Source organism: Lonchura striata, chromosome Z (assembly GCF_050655825.1).
Source record: "Lonchura striata isolate lonStrDom1 chromosome Z, ASM5065582v1, whole genome shotgun sequence".
In the NCBI taxonomy this organism is placed as follows: domain Eukaryota; kingdom Metazoa; phylum Chordata; class Aves; order Passeriformes; family Estrildidae; genus Lonchura; species Lonchura striata.
Genome location: NC_140740.1, coordinates 51946263 through 51956979, shown reverse-complemented (window position 1 = coordinate 51956979; position 10717 = coordinate 51946263). Strand labels below are relative to the sequence as shown.

General features: G+C 48.7%; 1 pseudogene; it reads left to right on the top strand.

Moving 5' to 3' along the window:
• Window positions 1–225: 225 nt before the first annotated feature.
• Window positions 226–2442, top strand: LOC146763825 (endogenous retrovirus group K member 5 Gag polyprotein-like; annotated as a pseudogene).
• Window positions 2443–10717: the final 8275 nt, after the last annotated feature.

Here is a 10717-nt window from a genome sequence, read left to right as displayed (position 1 = left end):
GAAATACCAAATTTTACTTTCATTTTGGGACCAGATTGGACAGATACTAACTTTAGAAGGCAAAAATGGTGAACATAAAGCTTCTCTATTTATTCCGATATTTTTACAAGCTCGAAAAGAGATTTAGAAGCAGAAAAAAGCATACAGACACAGACTAACAGTCTGAATAACCCCTTTTCCCCTCCCTATTCACCACCTCGATACCCCAGCCATGATATCGCTTAACCCACCCTGTACCCCCCTGTAATACTTGGTTCTTCTGAGAAATCTAGTCCGGCAGTGTTTGTGTCTCAAGCAGGGAACACGCGGCAGCATAATGGTGACGACCATGTGCTTGTCCCGTCTCCTCACAATCCTTTCCTTGCCCCAGCCACCCACCCTTACCCCAATCCCTTCTGGCCCCCAACAGCACCACCTCCCACCCCCCATCCTTCTCAATGCCTGCCCCCATGTTGCCACAGGAACGGGGGCGGGGCCAGTCCTGGCACAGCTCCCAGCCTGGACGCTGCCGGGGCAAAGCAGGGCAGCTCAGCCCACAGCACCGGTGGCGCATGGGTTTCCCCCGCGGCACCAGCAGCCCGGGACAGGGTGGGTGAGCTGCTTCTCACTGGCACCCAGGGGGTGGTGGGGGGAGACACTCCTGCCTCTATGGGCATTGGAAATGAACTAATACCATCTGTAGCACCTGTTGTATACCTAGGTAGGAGAAATGGCAGAAGAGCTTATCGACCACTACCATATAGAGACAAAACAGACATTTGTAAAATACAGAAAGACTTTGGGAGAACAAGTGAGATTTGTAAAGGCATGATAAGGGCAAAATTTAATTCAAATGAGATGGTATCAAAAGATATTACTGATTTATTTAAATGTTTACTAACACCTTCTGAATATGAGATATGGAAAAATAAATGGAAGTTAGCTTTAACAGCAGTTTTACAGGAAATACAACAAACACCCAGTGAAGCCATGGACAGTGATGGTAATCTTATTACAATAGATCATCTAATGTGGCACAGGGGATTGGCACTGCCCAGAAAAACAAACTCGAGTGCTATCTAGGTCAGTTTTGGATAAAATCTGTAATGTTGCAGAAAAAACATTTTATCAATTACCAGTAGCTGAGGCTAAGGGCAGCTATCTTAACATTAAACAGTTTCCTTCAGAGAATTTTTTGCAGTTTGTAGATCGCTTGAGAACCCAAGTCGAAAGGCAGGTGCAGGACCCTACAGTAGAGACAGAAGTGATTAAAGAAATGGTTCAGAGGAATGTGAATGAGACCTGCCGTAGAATTATCCTCAGCCTTCCTCTCGACCCAGCAGCTAGTCTTGCTCAGATGATTGACACATGTGCCAGAAGAGCAGAGCTGTTTGATACCCCTGCACCAGGTCCAAGGAGGCAACCAATGTCATCAGACCAGCTGCAGCACATCACCTGCCTCCATTGCAAGAAACCAGGACACTTCGGACACTTCGCCAGAAACTGTCCTCAAAACCAGAACCAGAGAAAGTTCAACAAACAAAAAAACTGAGTGCACAGCGCGTGCCCGCTGCTAATACAACTACATGCAAAGATATAAATATAGCGGGACCCACACAGGAAAATGCCTCTCTCTTAACAAATAAGGGTGAGAACAGAACTCAGTGAGGCGGGGGGAACAGAAAAATAAAAATATCAAATGTACAACTAACAAGGTTTGGCAGCCGCTAGGCAGATGTTGCCTAGTGACTGACAAAGGGTTGCATTTCAGATCCACTGATTGGGAAGTCATTATAGTGGACCTGCCAAACAGCTCACAGGACCTGAAGGTGTACCAAATGGAACCGGACAGTGACTATTTTGTCATAGGAGATACAGCACACACACCTTCAGAGATTGAAGTAGCTCCCAGAACTACTAAGAGAAAGATATCAAGCCTTATGCTGTTGGCATGCCATTCACACCCTCCATTTTACCTAGAAAAAGGGCAAATTTTGGCTGAAGCCATTCCCATCCCAGTAGAAATAACAGTAGAAGGAAAATCACCAGAAGTCTACTGGCATGCAACCTAGCCCACGGGTCAGAGCACCTTCAGGTAGAAGGGGTTCTGGACACAGGGGCAGACATCATAGTAATACCTAAGACCATGTGGCCATTGCATTGGGAGTTGCAACCTGTGGCAGGCAAACTTCAGGGTATAGGAGGAACCACACTGGCAAAGATTTAAAAAAATGTTGTGCAAACTGAGGGACCTGATGGGAAATTGGCAAGTGTTCGTCCATTTGTGGCAGACTATAAGGCTCCTCTGTGGGAGAGAGACACCATATCCCAATGGGGAGTCCAGCTAATCATTCCTAAGACACCGCAGGATTTTTGGAAGTAGCCACTGTGGCGCGCCCTGCCCACAAGTTAAAGTGGTTGGATAATGCCCCAAAGTGGGTAGCACAGTGGCCTTTGAGTATCGAGAAACTCAAGGCACTTGAGAAACTTGTGGAGGAGCAGTTAGCTCAAGGGCACCTGCAAGAAACAGACAGCCCTTGGAATGTCCCAGTCTTTGTAATAAAGAAGCCTGGGAAGGACAAGTGGAGATTGCTCCACGATCTCAGAGAAATAAACAAAATTATAGAGGACATGGGTCCACTCCAACCAGGGATGCCTAGTCCAGCAATGCTTCCTTGAGATTGGCAATTGGCTGTACTAGATACCAAGGACTGTTTTTTCCAAATCCCATTGCACCCTGGAGATGCCCTGAGGTTTGAATTCTTGGTTCCCACCATCAGTCAAGAAGCCCCAGTGAAACGCTACCACTGGAAAGTTTTGCCCCAAGGCCTTAAATTCAGTCCTTTCATATGCCAACAGCATGTAGCATCGCTGCTATCTCCAGTACATGCAGAGAGAAAGGACACCATCATCCTTCACTACATGGATGATGTGCTTGTGTGCGCCCCCAGTGACTCTATACTCCAATACATGCTTGACCTAGTGGTTGAGATTTTAACCTCTGTTGGATTTCAGTTGCAGAAAAACAAAATTCAAAGGATGCCACCTTGGAAATACCTGGGTCGGGAGATCTCTGCAAGGACTATTGTCCTGCAGAAAGTGGAGATCAATTGCAACTCCAGAACACTAGCAGACCTCCAGTCTTTGTGTGGATCTTTGAATTGGATAAGACCCTGGCTAGGCCTCACAAATGAGGACCTAGAACCTCTCTTCAATTTACTGAAGGGGGAGAGGGAGCTGGCTTCCCCCAGGGAACTGACCCCAGAGGCAAAGACAGCAATCAAAAAGGCACAGAAGGCCTTGTCGAAAGGCTGGCACATCAGTGTGACCCAAACGTGCCTTTCCAGTTCGTTGTTCTAGGAAAGCTGCCACACTTGCATGGGTTGATTTTCCAATGGATTGAGGGGCAGAAGGATCCACTCTTGATCATAGAGTGGGTTTTCCTCTTGCACCAAAGATCCAAGACGGTCAGGGGTCTCGTGTGGTGGTAAAGGCTCTCCTCCAAACCGTGCTTCCAAAGAAAAACTTCACAGGTTCTTGTTGTTCGGTCTCAAGGCAGTTTATTGTTAGTTATCTAAAAGATTGTCTTTGCGGACTGTGGCTGTTTGGTCATAGCGGCCCGGGCTGAGGCACACACACTCCTGACACCCTCACTGTCTGCTGTCTTCTTCTTCTCTCTCCCCGCCCAGGGATGCTGCTATTTTTATATGCTATATTATGTTTTATATGTTTACAGTTTTTCCCCAATACCTACTACCTATGTTACAAGGTGTTTTTCTACTCTAAACCAATCCATAAGTGCCAGCATCACCAAGAACATGGAGGCAAGGAAGAAGAAGGAGGAAGAACAGGATCAGCCCACTTTCCTCCATCTTAGAACTTCTGACCCCCATGTACAAAGTAAAAACTCCCCTGTACAGGTGCTAAAACCCCCCTGTACAATACTAAAAAATTTTCCCCTTTATTTTGTAACTACTTTTACTATACTATCTTGCCACGTCCCCGCCCCAGATCACTGTCTTCAGCCCTGGCTAGCTCTCCTGCGGGGCGAGTAGGGTGAGTGGAAGCACCCTCCGCTGTACCCGGCTGGGCTTTGGAGAGTGCTTTGTGGGTCCTGAGGTTGCTGCTGATTCCAACGGCGAGGAAATGAGGAGAGGCACTTGTTGGGGGCAAAAATCCAATGTTTATTGAGGTCCTGTGGATCCAAAAGCACCAGAGGGGGCCAGCCAACAAATGCAACTCGGGGGTGCTGGCAACAGGTTACATAGGGAGAGGGAGGGGGGCCGATCAGCCAGTGGGGAACAGACAGGAGTGACTCTTGTGGGGATTGACATCTGGGGGATCCAGTGCAGGGGAGACAGGGTAGGGGTCCCAGGACCTCATCCAATCACTCGGTGCCCTGGATGGAAGTTTCCAGAGGTAGGGGAAGGGGCACCGAGTGACAGACAAGGCACTTGGGAGGGGGCAGGGAACTGGCTCGGCACCTTCCAGGGAAACCGACACTTGGGGAAAGGTGGGAAAACTCAGGGAGAAACCAATACAGTATGGGGGTACACTGGAACAAACCATGACAGAATAAAGATGCAATAAAACATATAAAACCGCAACTCCACATCTCCCTTTTTTTTTTTTGTTTAAAATGAAAGGGAAGAGAGAAGTAAAAATAACTTTTATAATACTAAAGCTAATGACAAATACAACAAAGGCTAACAAAAGTAAAAGTCCAGTTTGAACCAGGGATTGGATCCAACCAGAGTCCCCACCCTTCGAAAAGAGACCCCAGACAGTCTGATGAGTCTTTCTTGAGATGTGTTATCATATTTTGCATTTTGTCTATGGTGGCATGGGTGTCCTCTGCCTTAGAACTTAGATTCATACAGCATTTGGCTAACGTAGTCCACACGTTAGCCTGAGGCTGAGGAATAATCCATGCCTGCTGGGGTCTTACATTGATCGTGATGGTGAGAAGGATGAGGCTCAGTGTGCGTGACATCCTGGGTTGGATCTAAACTGGGACAAAATCTGAAAAATAACTTGAAGACACACTAACAATCAGGGTAGGGGAGGTCCAGCTCAAAAGGGAACAAAGAACCAGGGGAACTGGAAAGGGAAGAGGTAGACCCAAAAAGGGAAGGTTTTTTCCGCCTTCTGAAGGCAGCATGTCCCACCTGAGGACTCTCCGGTTTGGCTTGGACTTTGGGGACATACGGCCTGACAAATTTGGAGGGGATCCATCTCAGGCCTGAGGGTGTGGATACACAAGCATATCCCCGTCCCCAGGTGACTAAGTCATAGGGCCCCTCCTGCTGCCAGGTCTCAGGATCTTTAATGAGGACCGGCAGCTTTTCCCTGACCTTGCCCTGCTCGTAGTTGTTAAAGTGCCGAGTGATTGGCAGATTTAAACATTCAAAAGAGCAGTTAAGAAAGTTAATAGTAAAGAGGGCCCGCGCTAACTGAATCTGGGGGGACTCTACCTTCATTACCTGCTGTTGTTGTTTTAACATCTGTTTAAGACTTTGGTGAGTCCACTCCACCACAGCCTGGCCTGATGGGGAATAGGCGATGCCAGTCTTGTGTTCTATTCCCCATTGCTGTAGGAAGCTGGCGAACTCCTTGGAGCTGTAACCCGGGGCATTATCTGTTTTGATTAATTTGGGGACGCCCAGCATAGAGAAAGCCTGTATCAGATGTTTTTTGATATCTGAGGCTTTCTCACCTGTGTGGGCAGAGGCAAAAACTGCCCCAGAGAAGGTGTCAACGGAGACATGGACGTACTTCATTCTCCCAAAGGAATGGATGTGAGTAATGTCCATCTGCCACACCTCATAGGACTTCAGACCCCTAGAGTTGGCCCCTGCGCTCACCGATGGTAGGGGGAGCGACTTACAGGATGGGCATGTGGCCACAATGGCCCGAGCCTGGTCTCGGGTAAGGTGGAACTGTCTTACTAGACCTGGCGCATTTTGATGGTAGAGCTGGTGGCTTATTTTAGCCTGTTGGAATTTATCAGGGAGAGGCGCCATTTGCATGGGGGCGGCAGCGAGGGAATCAGCACGCCTATTGCCCTCGGCCAAGAACCCCAGCAGGTCAGTATGTGACCTGATGTGCATCACATAGAACGGTTGCTCCCGGTGGGAGACCAACTTAATTAATTTTGAGAGCAACCTATTCAAGGCATCGTTAGAAACACCTTGTAGGATTGCATCCTGCGCTCTAGACACTACACCTGCTACATAAGCCGAATCGGTGACCAAATTGAAAGGTTCAGAGAACCACTCGAAAGCTCTAACGACGGTGGCCAACTCAGCTATCTGAGGGGAGCCTTCCACCTCAAGAACATCTGCCTCCCACTGCTGAGTTTGAGGATCTTTCCAAGTCACAACAGACTTGTGGGACCCTCCGGATGCGTCAGTAAAAACTGTTAGGGCTTTCAAGGGTTTCTTGCTCTGAATTCGCTTTGTTGATAGTGTGAATTGAATCTCTGAATTAAAAATTTTGTGGGCCGGTCTCAAAACTGAAATTTTGCCTGTGTAGCTATCTAGAGCAAATTGTAATGTTTCATTTTCCTGTAACAGTTGTTCCAACATAGCCTTTGTGAATTGGCCCGATTCTAATTTATATGGGAATGTGAATGCATTCAAAGTCACATCCGGCCAACTCCTGAATCCGCGCTCTAGCCTTGCGGATTAGATCTGCCACCAGCTCTTGTGGTCGTGTCATTCTCTTGGACCGGTGGTGACTTAGGAAAACCCACTCTATGATGGAGAGTGGGTCCCTTGGGTCCTGGTTACCCTTCCCTAGGGTGTCTGTCCACTGAAAGATAACACCATGGAGGTGTGGCAGTCTGCCCAATATGATGAATTTGAAGGGCAGACTCGGATCGTACCGGTGGGCCTGCCTGGCAGACATTGTCTCCTGAACCCTCTCTAACACAGCCTTGGCCTCTGGGGTGAGTTCCCTAAGAGAACTAGGCTTTTCCCCCTCTTTCAATAAATCAAAAAGGGGGCCTAGGTCTTCGTTGGTGATACCTAACCAGGGTCTCACCCAGTTCAAGGATCCACACAGCTGCTGAACATCAGCTAGGGTCCGAATGTTATTTTTGATTGCCAATTTTTGCAGAACAATGGTCCGCTTGTTTATTTCCAAACCAAGGTACCTCCAGGGTGGCATCCGTTGAATTTTATCTGATCGCAGCTTGAACCCCACAGCAACCAATGCATCAGTTGTCAGGCTAAGCGCGTATGTAAGTAAATCGCTGTTGGGGGCACAAATGAGTATGTCATCCATGTAATGTATTATCACACCCTCGGTGGCTGCACGCACAGGGGACAGCAATGAAGAAACGTACCACTGGCAGATAATAGGGTTGTTTTTCATGCCTTCTGGTAGACATCTCCAGTGATATCTCTTCACTGGGGCTTCTCGGTCGGTGGAAGGAACCGAGAAGGCAAAACGTTGCGCGTCTTCAGGATGTAGAGGAATTTGGAAAAAACAATTTTTTATATCAATGACTGCCAATTCCCAATTTTCAGGTAACACTGTGGGGGACGGCATCCCTGGATGGAGAGGACCCATGTCTTTAATGACTTTATTTATTGCACAAAGGTCATGGAGGAGGCGCCACTCCTCTTTGCCAGGTTTCTTGAGAACAAAGACGGGGGAATTCCAGGGAGATGTTGTTTCCTGGATGTTCCCCTGAGCGAGCTGCTCATCCACAAGCTCCCAGAATGCTTTTAATTTTTGTTTGTTGAGCGGCCACTGCTCTACCCAGATTGGTGTATCTGTAAGCCAATCCAACTTCTGAGTAGGACGCTCCTCAGTGGCCGCTACCCGAAAAACCTGGGGGATCAGTATGTCAATTGTGACCCCCCCATTGAGCCATTAGGTCCCTCCCCCACAAGGGTTCCGTATAGTCCAATACAAACGGATGCAAATAAGCTGATTGTCCATTTGGCCCCTCAAATTTTACTATGCTCTTTGATTGTTTAGCCAATTGAGAACCCCCTACACCCTGAATCTGTCCTTCCACATCCTGCAATTCCCATCATGATGGCCAGTCCCGCGAGGGGATGACTGTCACGTCTGCCCCTGTGTCGAGAAGTCCATTGAGATATTTGTGCTCCCCGCCTTTCCACATGTAGCACGAAATTTTAGGTCTTTCCTTCCCCAGTATCTGGGCCTGACACGCCTGGTAGATTTTGTTGGGTGTCTGCTTCAATATGTCTTTGGGGAAAACTGGAGGCCCAGATACAGGAATGGCTTGGGCGATGATTTGGCCCTTGGGGAGGAAGACTGGCGGGTGAGCACAGTGCAGCCACAAGACCAAGTGTTTAGGATGTGCAGATGTCAGACTTGGTGCAATGATGATGTCAAGTGGCATGAACTTTGTGTCCCCAAGAATGACACACTTACTGTGGAGGTTCCTCCAGGTTCCAGGGTCCTTGGTGTCAACAGTAATAAAGTGCCAATCTGTATCCTTCAGATGTAAAGGTTCAGTCAGGGCCAAGCTATAGGGAGAGAAATTGGATTGAGTATTAAGAATGGGCCTGGGGTGGTCAGGATCCCGGCCAAGCCAGGCTTTTGAAATGAAATTCACATCCTCCCCCATATAGGCTGGTTTGTCAGCCGTAGTCAAATCCGATAGGGTGTAGTTTTAGTGGTGATGTTTTTGTCCCTCCCCTCCTCGATGTTGATTGTCCCACCATATTTATTTCTGCGTGCAGGGAGAGACTGCACTGGTCTATTAGCTTTTTTGGTTCCCCCCTGGGTTGGGGGCACCTCGCCCTTGCTGCTGCTGTCAGAATTTTAAAAAGTCGTCCCTCAATGGGCATTGTGGAGACCAATGGCCTTTTTTATTACAAAGATTGCAGGGTCTATCTGAATTAAATCCTCTTGGAGGTGACCTTGGAAAGCAGCGTTTGGGAGCAGGAGTAGTTGATGGGGTGACGGCTTCAGCGAAGGAGATTCTCCTGGATGGTGCTTGGGGAGTCCCCTGCGAGTTTCTGGGTGGGATGGTCACCTTGTGGGAGCAGACGTCCAGCATGCTTTGTAATGTAGGCTCCAGATCGAGAGGGAGACTCAAGATGGCTTGCCTGCATGCCTCGTTGGCATTTTGCCTGGCAACCTCGATGATCACGCCTCTCCTGAGGCCCTCATCTGGAACCTGTGCCTCAATGGCTCGGCATAGACGATCCACAAAACTCACAAATTACTCTAATGGCTCCTGCTTTATAGATAAATAGTTAATAGTTGGGCCAGAAGGCCTTAGTTTAAAAAAGGCCTTCTCCGCTGCCTTCGCAGTGACTATTAAAGCCTCCCTGGGAATTTTTTCAGCCTGCTTTGGCCCAAATTCCCAATCCCCATCCCCGCACAGATGGTCAATTAATAACATTCCCCCATCCACATCCGTAGAAGTTTCTGCATTGGCCCAGAGGTCTGGCAAAAACTCCCTCACTTCCCGCCTCCATGCGGACTCCCAAACTAAAAACTCAGCCTGAGTTATTAAACATGAAAAGAGACTTCGCATGTCTGTGGGAACATACTCTGCAGAGGCAAGTGTTGCCTTTAACATCTCTCAAAAAAATTCGCTTTCACGGCCGAATTCCTTCTGGGCCTTGCAGAGGTCTTTGATGACTTGTTGTGGAATGGGGGACCACTGTGCAAGGGGCCTGCCCCCCTTCCGTGGGGTGAAGGTGACAGGTGCAGCAGAGAAGGCAGGCAGGGAATGGGGCAGGCCAGAGTTCCCGCGCTCCCCCCCCGCCGCCCTCACGTGACCCCAAAGCGTGGGAACCGGGGGAGGAGGAGGAGGCAGAGTCAGGGCCAGGGGGAGCGGCTGATGGAAAGCTCCCCCCCGAGGCAGAGCTGGGGGACGAGATGTTAAATAATTCAACAGGGGAGGTGACTGAGGTGGGTGGAGGTGAGAAGTGGGAGGGAAAATCTGGGGAGTGGAAGGGGTTGGCTGTTGGTCGGAAGGGGTTTCGGGAAGAGGCTGGAAAGGGATTATGGGAAGAAGGAGCACATGTGGAGGGAAAAGCCATGCGGTCCCTGCCATCTTGTGTCCTTCGAGAAGAGGGGAAACCATTTTGTGGACTGTGGGATAAGGGGTTAGGAACAGAATCAGGGAGACTAAAGCTTACAGAATGTCTACGGGATGGGACTGTACATTGCAGGGAAACAGGGAAACTGGGAGAGTCCAGAGCAGTGCCAGCACTGTCCTGGTAAGGGTTCCGAGGATTCTCAGAGGGGCCAGAATCTGCCTGTGGACCTAGCCAGGATGCCTGTCTAAGAATCCCGGTTTTTGGAAAGAGGGAGAGGAGAGAGGGGTAGGATTTTTAGAACTGGGGCTTGGTTTGTCAGCCCATGGCTGTGGCAGAGCTTCATAATTGTTTTTAATAATATCCCTAATATGCAGTACCAAATAAGTAAATTTGGACAAGGAAGGATCCCCCTGCTTGAGGATTTCCCTTCCAACCTGGTCCCAGAAGGGGACTTGGTATAATATGGTTGCAGAAATATCTGGGAAGCTCTGTGACACCCACCGGACAAACCTTTTAACATCTGATTTTTTAAACTTTTTATCCCCCCCAACTAGGATGCCCACAACTTGGGAATATAGTCTCCTCTGTGGCAGGGTCAGCTTTGTACCCCTGCTGACAGATTTTAAGGTGTGCCACAAAGTCTACAGCCAGGAGAATTACAACAAAAAAGAAAAGACTACCCTGAACAACTTAGACCACCT